General features: G+C 35.4%; 1 long non-coding RNA gene across 1 annotated transcript in view; it reads right to left on the bottom strand.

Moving 5' to 3' along the window:
* Positions 1-10,336, bottom strand: part of LOC309652040 — a 655,586-nt gene that overhangs the window by 372,889 nt on the left and 272,361 nt on the right. The window lies entirely within an intron of this gene.

Raw genomic sequence — 10,336 nt, 5'->3', positions numbered from 1 at the left:
AGGCAAGTTTGAATATACCATGTACGTGAACAATGAATAGACTGGCTTCATTTCCATATAAGATATAGTTTGGGGAGGAGTTCAAAATAGTGTGTTATGCAAAAATAAACTCAAAATGGATTAAAGACCTAAATGTAAGGCCAGACACTATAAAACTCTTAGAGGAAAACATAGGCAGAACGCTCTATGACACAAATCACAGCAAGATCCTTTTTGACCCAGCTCCTAGAGAAATGGAAATAAAAACAAAAATAAACAAATGGGACCTAATGAAACTTCAAAGCTTTTGCACACCAAAGAATACCATAAACAAGGTGAAAAGACAACCTTCAGAATGGGAGAAAATATTTGCAAATGAAGCAACGGACAAAGGATTGATCTCCAAAATTTACAAGTAGCTCATGCAGCTCAATATCAAAAAAACAAACAACCCAATCCAAAAATGGGCAGAAGACCTAAATAGACATTTCTCCAAAGAGGATATACAGATCGCCAACAAACATATGAAAGGATGCTCAACATCACTAATCATTAGAGAAATGCAAATCAAAACTACAATGAGGTATCATCTCACACCGGTCAGAATGGCCATCATCAAAAAATCTAGAAACAATAAATTCTGGAGAGGGTGTGGAGGAAAGGGAACCCTCTTGCACTGTTGGTGGGAATGTAAATTGATATAGCCACTATGGAGAACAGTATGGAGGTTCCTTAATAAACTAAAAATAGAACTACCATACAACCCAGCAATCCCACTACTGGGCATATACCCTGAGAAAACTATAACTCAAAAAGACACATGCACCCCAATGTTCACAGCAGCACTACTTACAATAGCCAGGACATGGAAGCAACCTAAGTGTCCATCATCGGATGAATGGATAAAGAAGATGTGGCACATATATACAATGGAATATTACTCGGCCATAAAAAGAAATGAAATTGAGTTATTTGTAGTGAGGTGGATGGAGTTAGAGTCTGTCATACAGAGTGAAGTAAGTCAGAAAGAGAAAAACAAATACCGTATGCTAGCACATATATATGGAATCTAAAAAAAAAATGGTCAGGAAGAACCTACGGGCAAGACAGGAATAAAGATGCAGACTTACTAGAGAATGGACTTGAGGATACGGGGAATGGTAAGGGTAAGCTGGGACAAAGTGAGAGAGTGGCATGGACATATATACACTACCAAATGTAAAATAGATAGCTAGTGGGAAGCAGCCACATAACACAGGGAGATCAGCTTGGTGCTTTGTGACGACCTAGAGGGGTGGGATAGGGAGGGTGGGAGGTAGACACAAGAGGGAGGAGATATGGGGATATATGTATATGTATAGCTGATTCACTTTGTTATAAAGTAGAAACTAACACACCATTTTAAAGCAATTATACTCCAATAAAGACGATAAAAAAAAATAATGTCTTGTGTGGAATAGCTGGTTGTGCCCAACACGAGAGAAATTTGCATTCACACACATGTTATATTTCATACTCTTACATTGGTTATTCATGAAAACAATGGGAGAAAGACTTCCCTGCAAGCTTCCTCATACTCTTCTCCCCTATGAAGCAAAAGTCTTAAGATGCTAAGGGTAGGGCAGAAAATTCTCTCACTTCCATGGCACAGGCAAAGATCTATTGCTTTGAGTGAAGCAGGGGAATCGAAGCAAACCTGTCTGTTGCTGAGGAAATGATAAAGAATCTTTTACCCAGAACTCAGGAAACATAATTTGCCCCTTGGGGAAGAATATAAGCAAATCCATCTACCTCTGGAACAGGGGAAGGAAATTTTCTTGGGCCCAGGATCCTACAAACATACCAAGCATAGAGCTGCTACTACTGGGAGAGGGACAGGAAACTCTTGCCCAAGACCAAAGACAGATACAAAGCAGAGTTTCACTGCCACTGTAAGGATGGCCAAGAATACTAGGAACCTTCATTCCTAAAGCCCAGGTGTACAGGGCCTGCCTGAGACTGATACTGGACCAAGTCAACAGAGAACATGCTATGCCCCCATGAGGATCCCAGAGCAAAATAACAAGTAACAGCATTTTTCTACTGAAGGAGGGGCAGGAATATAGACAGAACTCCCCTCGGTGGCCCAGGTATGCAAGGGCAACTGAAAGCTGAGGGGGAAAAAGAGAAACTGAGAAAAACCCTCTGGCAACAAAATTCACACTCTAAGGACGTGATATTAGCAGTTTACCACTACAGGAATTTAAAGCCAGTAGTGCACTGATGATAATGATAGCACAAGTCACAAAGCCTGCTCAACTACTGAGTGAATTGACTCAGTTTCACTATTAAATGGCCTTATACAAGAAGAGGCAGGGTCATGTCCAGGCATAACTATTTACCATAGTTCTTACTATTCTTCTAAACACAATGTCTGACATTAAATAAAGTGGATACATATATATGTATAACTGATTCACTTTGCTGTACACCTGAAAGTAATACAACGTTGTAAATCAACTATACTCCAATAAACATTTAAAAATTAACCTATAATACAGGGAAAAAAATTGAGAGAAATGCAAAAACAAGAAAAAATAATCTATTTTCAAGAAATTAAGTAACAAACTAAACTGGATTCAGAGATGTTGCAGCTATTGGAATGATTAGAAAGAGACTTTAAAATAACTATAATTAATATAACAAATGACCTAGTAAAAAAGATGGATGTATATGTATGAACAGATGGGGAATTTTGGCACAGTAATGGAAACTATATGAATGAATAAAATGGAAATACTATAAATTGTTTTTAAAAACGCAGTAACAAAGTAATACAGTAATGAGTTTACACAGCTGAAGAATGCCTTTGATGGGCTCATTAACAGATGAATACAGCCAAAGAAAGGATTAGTGAACTTGAGGATAGGTCAGCATAAGTTATCCAAACTATAAGGCAAAGAGAGAAAAAAGTGAAAAAAAAATGGGACTTTCCTGGCAGTCCGGTGGTTGAGACTTCGCCTTCCAATGCAGGGGGTGTGGGTTCGATCCCTGGTTGGGTAGCTGAGATCCCACATGCCTCGCAGCCAAAAAGCCAAAACATAAAACAGAAGCAATATTGTGGCAAGTTCAATGAAGACTTTAAAAGTGGTCCACATCAAAAAACTCTTTCTAAAATAGTGAAAAAAAAAGTTGTGGGTCAACATGTAATTGACTAACATACAAGTAAAGTGAGCTTCAGAAAAGAAGGCAGAAAAAAAAATGGTACAGAAGAATCATTTGAAAACATAATGACTGAGAATTTTCCAAAAATAATGAAAGACTATAAACCACATATCCAAGAAACTCAGATGTGGACAAATATAAATATACACTTCAATATAAATCACAGTCAAACTTCTGAAAACCAACTACAAAACAAAAATATTGATGGTAAAAAGATGTAGTACATTCAGAGGAACAAATAAAATCATGGTAGACTTCTCATAAGAAACTATGCAAGCCAGAAGATAATTGGGTGACATATTTAAAGTATTGACAGAAATACATGTCAAACTAGAAGTCTATACTTAATGAAAATATTTTTCAATAATGAAGAGAAAATAAAGACTTTCTTGGACAAACAAAAGATGAGAGAATTTACTTCTAGTAAACGTGTGCTAAAGGAAATGTTAAGGAAAATTATTTAGGCAGAAAGAATAAGACACCAGATGGAAACTTGGATCTATAGAAAGAAATGAAGAGTGACAGGAATGATAAAAATAAAAGCAAATATAAAAGGCATTCTGTGAGTATTTTAGTCTCTTTAAAATTAAATAGGCAATTTCAAGAAAAAAATAGCAACAACATATTTTTGAGTTTATAACATATGTATAAGTAAAATGCACGGCAACAGTAGCACAATAGATATGACGGAGTAACGGGTAACATTTGGTATAAGGTTCTTATACTACATGTGAGTTGTATTATATTACTTGAAGTTGGACTCTAATTAAAGATGTATATTATAAACCATAGTGAAACCAATAATAAAATTTTGAAAAGATCGTAAATAAGTCAAGAGAGGAGATAAAATGGCATCACAAATATTACTCAACCTATTCAAACAAAACAAGAGGAAAAATTCATAAAAAACAGATGAGACGAACAAAAAACAGCTAGCAAGATACAGATGTAAATGTAACCATATCAACAATTCCAGTAAATGTAAATGGTCTGAACACCCACAGAAAAGGTAGATATTATCATATTGGCTACAAAAGCAAGACCCAATTATATGCTTCTTACAAGAAGCTCACTAGAATTATAAAATAATTTGTAGATGAAAAGGAAAATAAGATATACCATGAAAGCCTTAAACAAAAGAAAGCTGGAATGGCTATATAAATGAATATCAGACCAAGAATTCTTCAGAACAAGTAATATTTCTACCAAAGATAAAGGGGGACATTACATAATGATAAGGAATTCAGTTCATCAAGACAACAACATAACCCTAAATGTGTACGTACTTATCAACGGAATTTCAAAATACATGAAGCAAAAATTGTCAGAACTGAAAGGAGAAAAAGATAAATACACTATTACGGTTGGATACTTCAACACTTCTCTCTCATTTAACAATAGAACAAGTAGGCAGTAAATAAATAAGGATATAGAAGGTCTTTATAATATTATCAACAAACTTGACCTGACTGTTATAGAGCACTCCGCTCAACAACAGAAGAATATGCATTGGTTTCAGGTGCACATGATGCATTCACAAAAATGCCTTATTTTCTGGTGCATAAAAGAAACACAATAATTAAAATAATTGGTTATATAAAGTATTTTCTGACCAACATAATTAAACTAGAAATCAATATTCTGGAAAATATCGAATTATTTTGAAATTGAACAACACCATACTAAAAACTCCATAGGTCAAAGAAGAAGTCCAAAGGAAATCATGAAATATTTTGAATTTAATGAAAATGAAAATACAGCATATCAAAATATGTGAGACAGAAATAAAACATGCTTAGAGGGAATTTTTTTTAATTTTTTTAATATCTTTATTGGAGTATAATTGCTTTACAATGGTGCGTTACTTCCTGCTTTATAACAAAGTGAATCAGATATACATATGCATATATCCCCATATCTCTTCCCCTTAGAGGGCAATTTATAGCAGTAAAGGATTATATCAGAACAGACAAAAGCTTTTGAAACAATAATCTAAACTTCCAAATTAAGAAACTAGGAAAAAGAACAAATTAATCCCAAAGCCAAAAGGAGAAGGAAATATAGAGAACACAAGTCAATGTCAGAGTAAACAGCAGAAAAGCAACAAAAATCAGTGAAACCAAAGCCTGGCTCTGGGACAAGAACAATAAAATTTATAAACCTCAAGACAGATGGATCAAGAAGAAGAAAAAAAGACATAAATTATCAATGTTACAAAGGAAGGAGGGACATTACTACTGATCTTACAGAACTTAAAAGCATAATAAAGCACTATTCTGAACAATTTTTTTGCCAATATATATGATCAGTTAGATGAAATGGACAAATTCTTTGAAAGATACTACCATTGTTCACTCAAGAAAAATAAACGACGTAAACAGTCCTATATCTACTATAGAAATTCAATTCATAGAATCATCAAACAAGCAGAAACAACAACATAAATTATAAACAAACTCTTCCAGAAAATACAAGTGTAAGAAACACTGTCTAACACGTATTATTACACCATCATTACTCTGATACCAAAGCTGAACAAAGGCATCACAAGTAAAGAAAAGTACAGACAAATATCCCTCAGGTACATAGATGCAGAAAGTCTTAACAAAATATCAGTAAATTAAATCCAGCACTATATACAAAGGAAAATGCATCGTGATTGCAGGCAGAATAATGGCCCTCAAAAGATGTCCATGTCCTAAGCCTCAGAATCTGTGAATATATTATGTTATATGGCAAAGGAGAACTGAAGTTTCAGATGGAGTTTAAGTTCCTAATCAGGTGACCTTAAAATAGGGAGATTATTCTGTATTAGCCAGTAGGCCCAAATGGAAACACAAGGATCCTTAAAAATAGAAGAAGGAAGCAGAAGAGTCAGTGTCAGAATGATTCGACAGGAGAAAGACTCAACTGGCCATTGTTATTTTTGAAGATGGAAAGGACTCATAATCCAAGTAATGTGGGCAGCCTCTAAAAGCTGAAAAAGGCAAGAAAACAAATTCCAGGGACTTCCCTGGTGGTCCAATGGTTAAGACTTCATGCTTCCACTGCAGGGGGCACGGGTTCGATCAGTGGTCAGGGAACTAAAATCCCACATGCTGCGCGGTGCGGCCAAAACAAAAAAACAAAAATAACAAATTCCACCCCCTTGAGCCTCCAGAAAGTAAAATAGGCCTGCCAACACCTTCATTTCAGCCCAGAGAGACCTGAGTCAAATTTCTGATTTACAGAGCTATAACATAATAAAGTTGGGTTGTTTTACTTGTTTGTTTGTTTACTTATATTTAATTGAAGTATAGTTGATTTACAATATTATATTAGTTTCAGGTGTGCAACACAGTGATTCAATATTTTTATAGATTATACTCCATTTAAAGTTATTATAAGATAATGACTCTATTCCCTGTGCTGTACAATATAACATTTTTGCTTATTTATTTTATACATAAGAGTTTGTATCTCTTAATCCCATACCCCTATCTTGCTCCTCTCCCCTTCCCCTTCCCCACTGGTAACCACTAGTTTGTTCTCTATATCTATGACTCTGTTTCTGCTTTGTTAAATTCATTAACTTGCTTTATTTTTTTTAGATTTATCATTTTAATAATTTTTAAGTGTACATTTCACTAGTGTTAAGTACATTCACATTATTGTGCAACCAACTCCAGAACTCTTTTCATCTTGAAAAACTGAAACTATATACCCATTAAACAACCACTCCTCATTCCCTTCTTCCCCCAACCCCTGGCAACTGTCATTCCATTGTCTATCTCTACGAATTTGACTATTCTGGGTACCTCACATAAGTGAAATCGTACAATATTTGCCTTTTTATGACTAGCTTATTTCACTTAGCATAATGTCCTCAAGTTTCATTCATGTTATACCATGGGAAATGTAGGATTTCCTTCTTTTTCAAGGATGAATAATATTCCATTGTATGTATATACCATATTTTGTTTATCTATTCATTTGTTGATGGACATTTGAGTTGCTTCTACCTTTAGGATATTGTGCATAATGCTGCTGTGAGCATGGGTGTACAAACGTGGGCGTATCTCTTTGAGATACTGATTTGAATACTTTTGGGTACCTACCCAGAAGTGGGATTGCTGGATTATATGATAATTCTCTTTTTAATTTTTTGAGGGACCTCCATACTGTTTTCCACAGCAGCTGCACCATCTTACATTCTCACCAACACTGCACAAGGGTTCTAATTTCTCCACATCCTCACCAATGCTTGTTATTTTCTGGGGTTTTTTTATGGTAGCCATCCTTACAGGTATGAGGTGATATCTCACTGTGGTTTTGATTTACTTTTTCTTGATGATTAGTGATGTCATACATCCTTTTAGGTGCTTATTGGTCATTTGTATATCTTCTTTGGAGAAATGTCTATTCAAGTCCTTTGCCCATTTTTAATAGAGTTGTTAGCTGTAAGAATTGTTTATATATTCTAGATAGTGACCCCTTATCAAATACACAATTTGCAAATATTTTCTTCCATTCCGTGGGTTACATTCACTCTGTTGATTGTGTCCTTTGATGCAACAGTGGCTTTTTGAATTCAAAATAGCTTACATTTATCCCAACTAAACTTCATGACTTTGCCAGTTTTCATCCTTGCCTCAAATGCCCCCTACCTTTCTCTGTTTGGATAAATTTTATGCATCCTCTAAGACTCAGCCCAGCTGTCACTTCCCCCATTTCTGTCTGAGTTGGAAGCCTTAGTCCTATATTCCTAGAGTATTCTCTGCAGGTGCCTCTATTCTGACTTTAGTCTACTGCGTTATAATCTTCTGATTACCTTGGAGGCAGAGACCATCTTCTTAGTCCTCATTTTACCAGAGCCTAACGCAGTGTTTGGCTCATAAATGCCTATTGAACTAACAAATGTTATATTTAGCTGAACATTCTACACTAGAGAGATCAGAGGAAGTCAACAAGGATAGGGGGGAGTGATGATGATGATTACAAAGCAAGTGTATAGTGTTTTATAATCATCAAATAATGTAGGCATAAATTAATTCATTTCCCCACAGGTTTATTGAAGTATGATTGACAAATAAAAATTGTATGCATTTAGATTGAACAACATGATTTTTTAAAAGACGTACAATGTTATGATTTAATATAAACATACACTGTGAAATGATTACCACAATCAAGTTGGTTAACACATCCATCACCTCACAGTTTTTTCTGTTGTTATTGTTTTTTGTTTTTGTTTTTGTTTTGTGGTCAGAACATCTAAGGTCACTCTCTTGGCAAGTTACAAATTTACAATACAATGTTAATAACTATGCTGTACATTAGTTCCCCAGAACTTATTAATCATATAACTGAAAGTTTTTTAACCTTTGACTAACATCTCCCCATTTCCCCCACCTCCCGGTGCCTGACAACCACCATCCTACTCTCTGGTTCTATAAGTTATACATTTTAGATTCCACATATAAGTGAGATCATACAATATTTGTCTTTCTGGTTTATTTCACTTAGCATAATGTTCTTTAGGTTCATCCATGTTGTTGCAAATGGCACAATTTCTCTTTTTATGGCTAAATGATATTCCATTGTGTGTGTGCACGTGTGTGTGTGTGTGTGTGTGTGTGTGTGTGTGTGTGTATCACATTTTCTTTATTCATTTATCCATCAGTGGATACTTAAGTTGTTTCCATATCTTGGCTGTCATGAATAATGCTACAACAAACATGAGAGTGCAGATATCTCTTCATGATATTGATTCTGTTTCCTTTGGATGTATATCTGGAAGTGGGATTGCTGGATCATATGATTGTTCTATATTTAATTTTTTGAGAAGCCTCAGCACTTTGTTCCATAATGATTGTACCAATTCCCATTCCCATCAACAGTGTAAAAGCATCCCCTTTTCTCCACACCCTTACCAGCACTTATCTCCTGTCTTTTTGAAATTCACCATCCTAAAAGGTATGAAGTGATATTTCATGGTGGTTTTTTTTTTAAAAATATTTTATTTATTTATTTATGGCTGTGTTGGGTCTTCGTTTCTGTGTGAGGGCTTTCTCCAGTTGCGGCAAGCAGGAGCCACTCTTCATCGCGGTGCGCGGACCTCTCACTATCACGGCCTCTCTTGTTGCGGAGCACAGGCTCCAGACGCGCAGGCTCAGTAGTTGTGGCTCACGGGCCCAGTTGCTCCGCGGCATGTGGGATCTTCCCAGACCAGGGCTCGAACCTGTGTCCCCTGCATTGGCAGGCAGATTCCCAACCACTGCGCCACCAGGGAAGCCCTTCATGGTGGTTTTGATTTGCGTTTTCCCTGATGATTAATTAGCGATGTTGAGCAACATTTCCTGTACCTGTTGGTCATTTGTTTGTCTTCTTTGAAAAAATGTCTATTCAGGTCCTTTGTTCATTTTTATAAGTTATTTATTAAACATTTTTTAAATTGAAGTACAGTTGTACAATACAAGTTTCAAGCGTACAACATAGTGATTCACAAGTTTTAAAGGTTATACTCCATTTATAGTTCTGAAATAGTGGCTATATTTCCCTATACTGTACAATATATCCTTGTTTATTTACTTTATACATAGTAGTTTGTACCTCTTAATTGTCTAGCCTTATCTTTCCCTCCCCCTTCCCTCTCCCTGTTGGCAACCACTAATTTGTTCTCTGTATCTGTGAGCCTGTTTCTGTTTTGTTATATTTGTTTTATTTTTTTAGATTCCACATGTTAGTGATAACATAGAGTATTTGTCTCTCTCTGTATGACATATTGCACTAAGCATAATACCCTCTAGGCCCATCAACCATGTTGTTGCAAATGGCAGAATTTCATTCTTTTCTATGGCTGAGTAATATTCCAGTATGTATGTGTGTGTCTATGTGTGTATATATATATATATATATATATATATATATATACATACCACATCTTCTTTATCAATTCTTCTGTTGGTGGACACTTAGGTTGCTTTCATATCTTGGCTTTTGTAAATAATGCTGCTATGAATATTGAGGTGCATGTATTTTTTTTAAACATCTTTATTGGAGTAAAGACACAGATGTAGAGAATGGACTTGAGGTGCATGTATTTTTTTAATTAGTGTTTTAATTTTCTTCAGTTATACAACCAGGAGTGGAATTGCTGGATCATATGGTAGTT

This window comes from Balaenoptera physalus (assembly GCF_965194825.1).
Source record: "Balaenoptera physalus genome assembly, chromosome: X".
NCBI classification, from domain to species: domain Eukaryota; kingdom Metazoa; phylum Chordata; class Mammalia; order Artiodactyla; family Balaenopteridae; genus Balaenoptera; species Balaenoptera physalus.
Note: the sequence above shows the minus strand (reverse complement) of the source record. Positions and strands in the feature narration are given on the sequence as shown.